The 10,673-nt window shown below is 40.4% G+C and overlaps 1 long non-coding RNA gene across 3 annotated transcripts; it reads left to right on the forward strand.

Moving 5' to 3' along the window:
* The first annotated feature begins 220 nt into the window (after window positions 1–220).
* On the forward strand, window positions 221–7,900 carry LOC136611453 (uncharacterized). Of its 3 annotated transcripts, none has more exons than XR_010790271.1 (4): window positions 221–293; window positions 527–585; window positions 743–1,001; window positions 7,882–7,900. It is a non-coding gene; the product is annotated as an uncharacterized lncRNA (long non-coding RNA). The 3 variants fall into 3 exon arrangements; XR_010790272.1 differs by lacking the exon at window positions 7,882–7,900 and adding an exon at window positions 3,741–3,893; XR_010790273.1 differs by having other exon boundaries at window positions 244–293; window positions 460–585.
* The last annotated feature ends 2,773 nt before the right edge of the window (window positions 7,901–10,673 follow it).

Genomic DNA, 10,673 nt, shown 5'->3' on the forward strand with positions numbered 1-10,673 from the left:
CTAGGAGACCTTAATGTAATGCAATACATTTATGAAAAACAGAGACAGATAGCAAGGGCTGGGTGGAGTTTAAGGATGTGTGTAGGAGCATTGGTATCAAATATGGCTTAGGGAAACACCTAAATTTTGATTATATAAATTAACAGCACAAGTCCTAGCATGGGAAAACAATTTACACCCCATTTACAAGCATACAAACAGCCTCCATCAGGAAGTGGTAGCCAAATGGAACTTCACACTACAGAATGACTGTAGTGAAGAAAAAAGTTTGTGGCCTATCAAGTACAACTGAGGTAAGATGTCTAAGTGTCACATGTTGGCCATCTACAGTGTGATCTGCTTACAGATAAGGGTGAAACTGGCAGAGCAAATATCTATAAATGGTAATTTAATTATTACAAAAGATAATTAGCATATGAACAACTATATAAACTGTGGTTTTATGACATCTTTTTGTAGGAAGAAAGTTTTTATGAGATCACACGAAACCCTTTCTTTCTTTACTCTTGACTTTTGCTACCGGTAGTTTCAAGCTTAGAAGGCCTGCGAAGACAACGATGGAAAGCTCTAAATGGATGGATCTCAGTAGGTCATAGTCTACAGTCTACATTTGCTCTTTTTTCATTTTGCAGAAGTTCTAGTTTTTTCATGCTTTTCTGGTTTTTATATAAATAATGCTTTTCCTTATATAAGGTAAGTAACTTCATTCCACACCATGATCAAGACCTCTCTGTGCTTTCAGATGGCCAGGAACATTTTTGTATATATGCAGAAGACGAAAAGCTGTCCTGATCATGTCTTCTACACGAACATGTCTTCTACATGATCAACTGATGCAGCTGCAGGGTTTATTCCAAGAGAGTGCGAGAGATGGAATATACTTAACGTGCCATGAAACTGTGTCCCCTGGACATGACTTCATGGTTTTGAAAAGTTTTTAATCTTCGAATGTAAAGGAGAATATTTGCATTTGCTGTCAGCAATAATAAAACTTGAAAGAGGTAAGGAACTGAAGCACAAAGTATATTATAAAGTTGCACAACTTATTTCTATGCTTTATTTACATGAGGATGAAAAGTGTAGACATGTTTGGAGCCTGCTGATAAATATCAGGGAATCTGTCGGAATTTGATAATACAGCCCAGCCTTGCAGCATTTTCCCATGACTCTGTCAGCTCATGGGTGGTTATGAGGCAATAGTAACCTTAAGCAAGTACTGTTTAAGCAATTTTCTAATATATTCTGTCATGTAATGTCAATTTTTTACTTTAAGCATGATTTTAATCAGTTCTCCACCAGCTAATCAATGGCAAAAAGTTGGATAATAAGGACAAAAGTTGGGATAACAAATGTGTTTGTTGTCATTTCTATTGTAAGAGGCACTTGACTTTGGTTCTATACAGTAGGACTGTCTGGAAGAGGAGCACAAGTGAAAGGGTATTTCTGTGCACCATAAATAGGGCAGGAGCCAGGCATGCTTCATGTGTTTGTAGTAAACAATGGGAAGCAGGCTCGGCTAGTTCAGACCAGATCCTCGTAATGACAGAAACAGCTTGGAGGCTCTTCATTAAAGCTGAGCGTACATCATGAGAAAGCCTCCTTCTTTTGAACCTGAAGACACCAGCGTGAATAGAGAAAGACATGCGGGTGTTTGTTAAATGCTATTTTACATAACAGCTACTAATCAGAAAAGCAATGTATCAGAGACTTAACTTTTCTGAACTTTTCTGCATCGATATTACTGAGTGCTAATAGCATGAACTGACATTTAGTTTTAGAACAATGTTGACTCCAACTTTAAGTTTTATTAGGCAAAGTACTTTTCATTGCTGTCAGCAACTACTCTGCTGCGCAAGGATTATGCCTTTCTCTAAAAATATTGATGCAAACTTTGCAAAGTAATGTTAATTATGCTGAAATTATGAGTAAAATAATAGACTTAGTCATCTCATATTTTTATTATGCATTTTATTGCCTGCCCTGAGGGGCGTTCATACCATATGTGCAGTCTGTGCAGTGAGGCGCAGTGCATAAGGGATCCACTGATTTGTATGGGAAAAATTCATAGCGGACTACAATGACAGGCAAGTGGATGACATTTTAAGAAGTGTCATTCAGATGCTGCAGAAATCTGACACATGGAGATGGATCTGCAGTGCAAATCTTTAAATTCTTAGCATTTGTTGTGAATTGTTTATAGATGCATTGTGGATTTTACCCATTGCCTTCATAGGGGAAGTCAAAATAGGCAATAAATCTGCAAACAAAGCGTTGTTATAGATTTCATTGCGGATTACCCATAGATCTGCTGCAAAGTCTGCAACTGTGGATTTTAAAATCATTATTTTTTTTATTTTTTATTTTTTGCATAATCCACAGGAAAATCCATAGCCACAAATCCCTACTAAAATGCACAAAAATCTGGAAGATTTGGTGAGGATTTTTCTTGTGGATTTCTCTGCAGATTGTTTGTAGATTTGTTGCTGATATTATCCACAGCAAATCCAACTCATGCACTTTTAAGCCCCATTAACATGCTACCATTGTTAGCTTTTCGGACAATGATTTTTAGTTCAGCATAAAAACCATCATTCGGCCGGCCAGCTGATAGCAGGGACCATAAACTGTGATTCCCTGCGGGAGCGCTGATAACATTGTTTTCAGCTGCTGTCCCATAGGAGCACAATGAAGCTGTATGCAGATAATAGACCCCCACTGTTATCTGCATACATTGAAGGGAGCATCATTTAAATGCAAATTAAACTAATAAACTACTAATAAGCATTAGTGCCCATTAGTAGCTATGCAAAATGATCGCTCAAAACTGTCATTCAAAGTGTCTTTTGAGCTAATTTCAAGAGATCATCTTTGCGTGTAAATGAGGCTTTAGGGCTTCTTTACAGGGGTGTGTTTAATCCCATAATGTGATTATCACAGCCACATAACAGGATGAAACGAAACCATTAATTTCAAAGATTTCATTTTCATTATCTGGATTCTCACACGTTAATAGTACGGGCAAGAAAAGCTTGTCCTATCTTTCCCCCACAAAGTATTAACTACATGCAGAAAAAATAGGGTAGGACCTCTCTTCCTGCAGTTCTTTTTTACTTCCTGCGCTATGACACGGAGTTTGAATGGCCCGATAAAAAAGCAAAAAACACTCATGCGCAACTATGCTCTGTAGCAACGAGTGTATTTACACAAAAGTCCATGCGTTTTTGCCCGTAGGGTATGTTCACGTGAATTCTGTCTCTAAAATCCATGTCATTTTGATGTCTTTTTTTAGTGCAGATGTACATGTGGAATTTGCCCTGTCAATAAGCAAAATCTGCATGCGGAATATTGAAGCGGAAACTACGCACAAACTAAAACAAAGTCACATGTCATATCTTGATGTGGAAACGCACATAAATGAGATTTTACATGTTGATATTCCCATATGCGGATTTAGCCCATTTTCACAGCAAATTCTGCATGTGGATCTGCTTGAAAAACCACATCTAAAAAAGACGTGGATTTTAGAGACATAATTCAGTGAAGTTCGCCAAGGAAACATACCCATAGAGGGCAGGGGATAATTTTTTTTTTTTGCATGGTTTCCCTCTACAGTCTGTGTCTGTCCCTGCTTCATTTAGGGCCCATTCACAGAAATGCATTTCCTATCCATGTGCTGTCTGCTTATTTCACGGACATCACACAGACCATTATAGCCAATTAGCGTGTTCTTTTTTACCTAGATCGATGGTCAAGGTAACAAAACAAATTGCAGCATCCCTTATTCTAGTCCACATCATAGACCAAAATCGGACATGCAATGTTTACTGTCCGTGAGTATTGGAAAGCACACAGACATGTGTCTGTGTACTGTGCAATGTGAGTTGAGCCTAAGAATCACAGGTGTAACTAGCATGTGCCCTTGTGAATGGGCCTTAAGGCTGGTTTCAGATGGCCATATGCGCAACTACATTTGCCGGTACAGAGCTTAGTTGTGCCTGAACAAGATTTCTTCCCTCACCAGCCATGCGCTAGAGATTGAAGAAGATAGCAGGAAGAAAGGTCCTGCCCTATCTTTCCCACATATGGGAAAGATAGGGCAAGTACTATCTTTTCTCACCCATTCCGTTAATCAGATGGCAAAGTAGTGAAATTCATTAAAAACAATAGTTTCATTTGGTCCCGTTATGCGGCCATGATTTTCACATCTGCATAAAGGGAGAAAACACGTCTGTTTAAGCCCCAAATAGTAGAATGATTTAGTAGTTGTATATGTCAGTTAAATAAAGACCAATCATCCTCTTGACTGCAGTTATTGCAGTTGACTGTGAATTTTAGAATTTGTACTGAATCCTCAAATTCAATCTGTTTTAACATTTCAGTCTTATGTGATATTTAGTTTTTCTCTTACCGTGAAAATAAGTTGGGAAAGATATTTGCAAGTTAATAGACCGAAATACTTAATGAAAGTGAATTAATAATTCAAATGTTAAACTTTTCATGAACTGAGTGTAAAAGGTTAATATGACTAGGAATAATAATGAAATGATATATGGATTAAGATTCTCTACAACAGGGTTAGAGCAATGTGATGGTTTGCACAATTAACAAATCTGTTGGTGCATGGAAAGACAATTATATCAATCTGTATTTATTTAGTAATAGGCATTACATCAGTGTCAGCTGATCTTTCACTCTCTCTTATTATTATGAGTATTTGATTTTGCCAAAATTGTACAGTATGTTAATTTAACAGAGCGAAGCCAATCATTCAACCTCTTAGATGCTGCAATCAATTGTGACCATGTCGTCTAAGGAGTTTCACAGAGGGAGGAAAATTGGAGGGTGCTGATTAGAGATGAGCGAGCGTACTCGCTAAGGCAAACTACTCGAGCGAGTAGTGCCTTATGCGAGTACCTGCCCACTCGTCTCAAAAGATTCGAGTGCCGGCGGTGGGTGGTGAGCGGCGGGGGAGAGCGGGAAGGAACGGGGGGGGGGGGAGATCTCTCTCTCACTCTCTCCCCTGCTCACTCCCACAACTCACCGCTCTCCCCCGCCGGCACCCGAATCTTTTGAGACGAGCAGGCAGGTACTCGCATAAGGCACTACTCGCTCGAGTAGTTTACCTTAGTGAGTACACTCGCTCATCTCTAGTGCTGATGGTTTTCCACCTATCAAAAGCTCCCAGGTCCTATTAGGCTTAAAGGCTTGCCTCTTAGGCCAGGAACACACTTCCATATTTTGACTCCATGTTTGTGTTTGTAATACAAAAGTACATCCTGGCCTGACCACAGGTCCCCTGACCCAAACTCCAAGTATCATACTTTTCTATCATGCTTGGAGTTCAGGTCAGGAGACCTGCGGTCAGGCCAGAACACAAACTCCATATTACACAAAAAAAAAAATAGAGCCAATATATGCAAGTGTGTTCCTATCCTTAGTCTAAAGGCCCATTTACACGCAATGATCATTGCTCAAAATTTGTTGAAACTATGGCATATGAGTGATAATCATTGCATGTAAATGCTGCCATCGTTCAGTCTTTTGCTGAAAGATGATTTTAAGGTGAGCCTAAAATCCATTGTTCTAGAGAGAGAGATAGCAGGGTCTGCAGGCTGTGTTCTGCACGGGAGTCGGAGATTACATTGTATTCTGCCAACAACCGGTGTGAGAACAAAGGAGCTGTGTGCAGAGCTTAGACTACATGCTGTGCTCTGCAAACAGACATTAGTGTCCATTAACACTTTATGTGAAACGATCACTAAAACTGTCAATCGTTCAATCGTTTGGAAGATTGTCTTTGTGTGTAAATGGGCCTTAACACTTACATGTGCCAATCCTTTAAAATGCTAAGTATTTCAAAGCATTGTGTAATTCTTCAAATGGCTACTGCTTCTACTACCCTAGTGGAACAAAAAAAATGAAACTAAGTTCAGTAGAGTTCAACAAAATTAAAAGGTCTCCCCCATACTGCAAAAACAAAACATGCATGCTATTATGGCAAAGGAAAAAATACAAAATAGATCTTGGAATATGGTAATACAAATGTTTTCATCCCATAAAACATGCTTTTATTCAGAAAAAGTACCAAAATATTAAAGAACAAGCTACAAATATGGTATGGCTGTAATGATATGAAACAGAGTATGGTTAGCATATAACCATATATAATTATAATTTATAGTGCAGGGCTTTTAAGAAAACATAAAACAGTAATAGAATTGCATTTTTTTCATTCCACATAAAAAAAATGAATGTATCCCAAAACGGTGCCAATAAAAAGTATAAGTTGCCCTGCAAAAATAAAGCTATTGTGCAACTTCGTAAATGTCAGTATAAAAAATTAAAGAAAAACCTTCCTCAGTCCTGAAGATCAAGCATAAGCCTCCTATCTGGTCTTGCAACACCTCCCCATCTTCTTCATAGTAGACCCCATAGACATTAGGATGCTAGATGATCCCAGCAAAATCAGCAGATATCTACTGTCAAAAATCTGTAGCTGGCTTAACTTTATATCGATGCTGTTAGCTGTACTAAATATTTAATGAGTTGTCTCATTACAGATATTGGTGCATATGGCTAAGCTATACTACCAATATCTAATCAGGTGGTGCCCAACTGCTGTGACCCTCGCTGATCACTAGAACAAGCAGCGTTAGAAAAATGCCTTGCTACTTTATCTTCTATTCAATAGAATCTATTGGCTTAACTCAGCTTTTTCCAGACAACTAATCTCAAATGTCTTTAATGAGACATACATAGTAACATAGTATGTTAGGCTGAATGAAGACAATGGCCATCTAGTTCAGCCTGTTTCAACCCGCTTGTTGATCCAGAGGAAGGCAAAAAAAAAACAAGAGGCTGAAGCCAATTTGCCCTTTCAGGGAAAAATTAGTTCCCGACTCCTTAATGGCAGTCAGAATAATCCCTGGATCAACCATTGATTGTTCCTACCTAAATGTAAGACCCGGAACAAACCCCCCACTGGTCACATAATGTCTATACCCTCCTAAACTCCGACGACCCCATTAAAATCCTTAATCAATTAATCACATTTTTAATTAGTAAGAAACACTGTTGGTAATTGGGCAAGTGGCAATATCCTTAGATTAATTAACATTCTTCTTGCCCTTGACTAGTATACCAAGGGCTGTTTGCACTGTATGCCTAATGTAAAAAAAGCAAACAATAAAACCCCACATACATTTTCTCTACCTTTTTGTACCTGCAGATTTTTCCTTTATCTGTCCCTACTTTTTGAACTGAGGTGATAAAGTTTGCAGACCATTAACTTTCTATAGTCTAGTGATAGTAAGAGCATACCAGAAAGAACCAGACACAGCAAGGAGCAGCTCGGTCTTAGTCCCTCCCTGGAGGCTTCATATTTAAAAAGTTTAGCAATAGTATTTGTATTAAACGTTATTCCTGACGTTTTACTCCACTTTCTGATTATAGAGAACATAGAAACAACACAAATAAATATACTTGCCCTTTGCTGTCATATGCAGGAGCATATCTTTTGTACAATCAGTCATTCTTTGAAGGGCTTTATGACCTGAGATAGTTTTACATTTCCTACAGTTCAAAAATCAAAGTTCTCTTTCAGAATATCAGTATGTGTATTACCCCCCAAGGCTTTAGTGGCCATAAGGCACCTAAACTTATGCAATGCATAGCTTTGAATGTATGAAAACTGTGCTCTGCATGTTAGGGATGTGTCTTTGTCAGGGTGTCTAGATTTAAAGGGAATTTGGCATGTTGTATATAATGTCTGAGCTGCGGGCAGCATGTTATAAAGCAGGAGGAACTGAAGAGATTGATATATATTTTTGTGGGAAAAGATTCAGTATAACACATTTAAATCCCTGCTGATTTTATGTTTAGGTGCAGCGTCCCAACGGCCCGCGCTGAGGAGCTGGGAGGGTAGAGCTGGCACCTGTCACGGTGGCTCTTGCCAGACTCCTCCCCAGAGAGATGCACGCAACCTCGGCCCAAGCCCCGCTAGGCCTCTATCAGGCAACGCCGGGACAGCGGTCACCTGTATACGTCTGGTGAACTGTAGACTTGTCACGCGTGACGCCACCGTTCCTTACAGACCGGCATGATCCCCGGTGGAGAAATGAAGGTAGTCCTTACACAAAATTAAGGTTAGTACCTCAGTCACTGGAAATGGACAGTGACCGGAAAACATTACTCGAAGCTTGTCAGAGTACAACGTTACACACGCCAGTGCAGGAAAGACAGAGACTGTGAGGTCAGGGAGGAGACACAGGATGACACTGGTCCTACAGTCCACGTTATCTGTAAGGTATCGCTCCTGAAAGTGGAACACTCCAGAAGAAGATGGGGATCACTCCACAGACACTCACTCAGTATTTACAGGCAGCTCTGCATGGTGGACTCTTCACTTCAGTCGCTCCTTAGAGGTGGCACCTGGAATAGAAGGCCTCAGGATACCGCTCCTCTTCCTCTATCACTTCACCACATGAGGGCCGAAGGTACGCGCATGTGGCCGGCACTCCACTCCACACTCAACCGTAGAAGATGATGAAAGACCCTTCCCCGCTCTCAGAGTCTCACATTTATAGGGTCTAACATACCACGTGACAGGACATCAATTGGTACTTTTCCAGACATCTCTCAGCCACATTCAGACAGTAACCTCTTACATGCTGCAGCTGTGCAATACACATAACAAGAGACTAGACATTTTGCACAGTGCATCAACATAAAAGACATGACATGTATGACAATTATGGAGGGGCCAGAAATATATACTTTGGGCCACTACATAGGAGTCCAGTAGGTGGTCCTTTCTCTATTACTTTTTCTGTATTACTGTTTATAGAAAGATAAAGATACGACAAATTTTACCTTGATTATGCCAACACAGTGCAAAAAGTTATCTTAACCCATTAAAAAGCTATGTTTCCCTTATGTCCCACAGCAGCACAACCAAGGGGGTAATTAAGGCCCTGTGTACAATCAGGACCAATGGAATTTTTAATGAATCAAATTAAACCATTAACTACAGCTCCTTGACCCTATAAGAAGGATGTCTAGCCCTTTGTCCCCTGTGTTTTTGTCTGTCTGGTGTGAACTATGACAGATAGTTTGTTAAGCTGGTTGCTTATTGCTACTTTTCTATCTTAAATTTACTAAGCTGGACTTCCTAGATTGTGCAGAGATACACAAGGGTGTTGTGTTAACCCTATAGTTGGTTCTAAGCATGCTAGGGCTCCTGCCCATGGCCGGATATTTGCTGCCGAATCCGTGGCGGGTGGCCGCACTGCGGATCCACAGCAAATAGCTTTCATAGCATGCTATGAGAAATTGATTCTTCCTCCAAACTTGCGGAAACTAATTGTGACATGCTCAATTTTTCCGCAGATTCCGCATGGATGGCTTCTATTGAAGTCAATGGAAGCCATCCAATGTAATTACGGAAAGGTCGCGGATTTCGTGGGAAAAGCATGAGTTAAAAAAAAAATCTGTACTACGCATGTCCGGACCATCCGCAGTACAGGGTGAAGACTGAAAGAACAGGTACGCGCAGACGTTGCTGCTGGCAGGGCCAGATTCTGCTGTGGGATTCTGCATGTGGAATCTGGCCCTGCCGTGTGCAGCCGGCCTTATGCTGAGATCTGCAGACTGCTAATGTGCACTTTGCTTGTTGCACTAATGCACCTTTATTTTTCCTTTCCAGGCTATCTATCATAGCGTACTTCAGAACGCCATATAGAGGTGCCCTTAGTTCCAGCGTTTTTTATCAGGATTAGTATTTTTCTCAGAAAATCAGAGTTGTGAAATGAGAAATCCTCTCTTGTTTTTGTATGCAACCCTATTCTTATAAATACCTCTCGGCTGGGAATTAGGTATTTAGACGCAACAATTATCGCTCAGAATTTGCTCAATAGCAGTCTTTTGAGCGATAATCATGGTCATTGTCTAAACGCACAGCCGTCATGCAGTTTTCGTTAATGGTTCGCTCATCATTGTCTTTCAGCAGGCTGAAAGACAACAATGAGTCTTATCAGGACCGCACGCTGAGCTCTCAGCGGGATACCGCTGATACTATTGTTTCAGCTGGTATCCCGCTCGGAGAAAACAGTATGCAGAAGTAGGCGCTCCAGCTGTGTTCTGCATACCCTACTTGGAGCGCTCAGCTGTATACCAGCTGGGTGCTTCGTGAACACACCAGGAGTATACAGAAGACAACGCTCCAGCTGTGTTCTGCATACCCCACTCGAAGCGCTCAGCTGTATACCAGAGAACTCGGAGGACTTTTGTGGTGGTCAAATTTGCGTTCCACCATGCATGAGGGCCCTCCCTATTGGGTAACTTCATGCAAAATCCCTTTGGTTGTGCTGCTGTGGGATGTAATGCAAGCATTGATAATTGATTATCTGTTTCCCTCAGCCCTAACAGCAGCACAAGCTTTCCCCCCTAATTATATACTATTACTTTATAATAAACACAGGGTGGGAGGGGCTAGACATCCTTCCTATAGGGGTGGGGGCTCAAGTTAATGATTTAATTTGATTCATTAAAAATTCCATTTGTTCTGATTGTATGCGGGGGCGGAATTAACCCCTTGGTTATGCTCCTATTGGGACTTATGCTGCGTTTGAACTGAACAATTATCGTTAAGAAAATCATTGGAAAACTGAATAATT

The sequence above is a fragment of the Eleutherodactylus coqui genome, chromosome 2 (assembly GCF_035609145.1).
Source record: "Eleutherodactylus coqui strain aEleCoq1 chromosome 2, aEleCoq1.hap1, whole genome shotgun sequence".
Taxonomy (NCBI): Eukaryota; Metazoa; Chordata; class Amphibia; order Anura; family Eleutherodactylidae; genus Eleutherodactylus; species Eleutherodactylus coqui.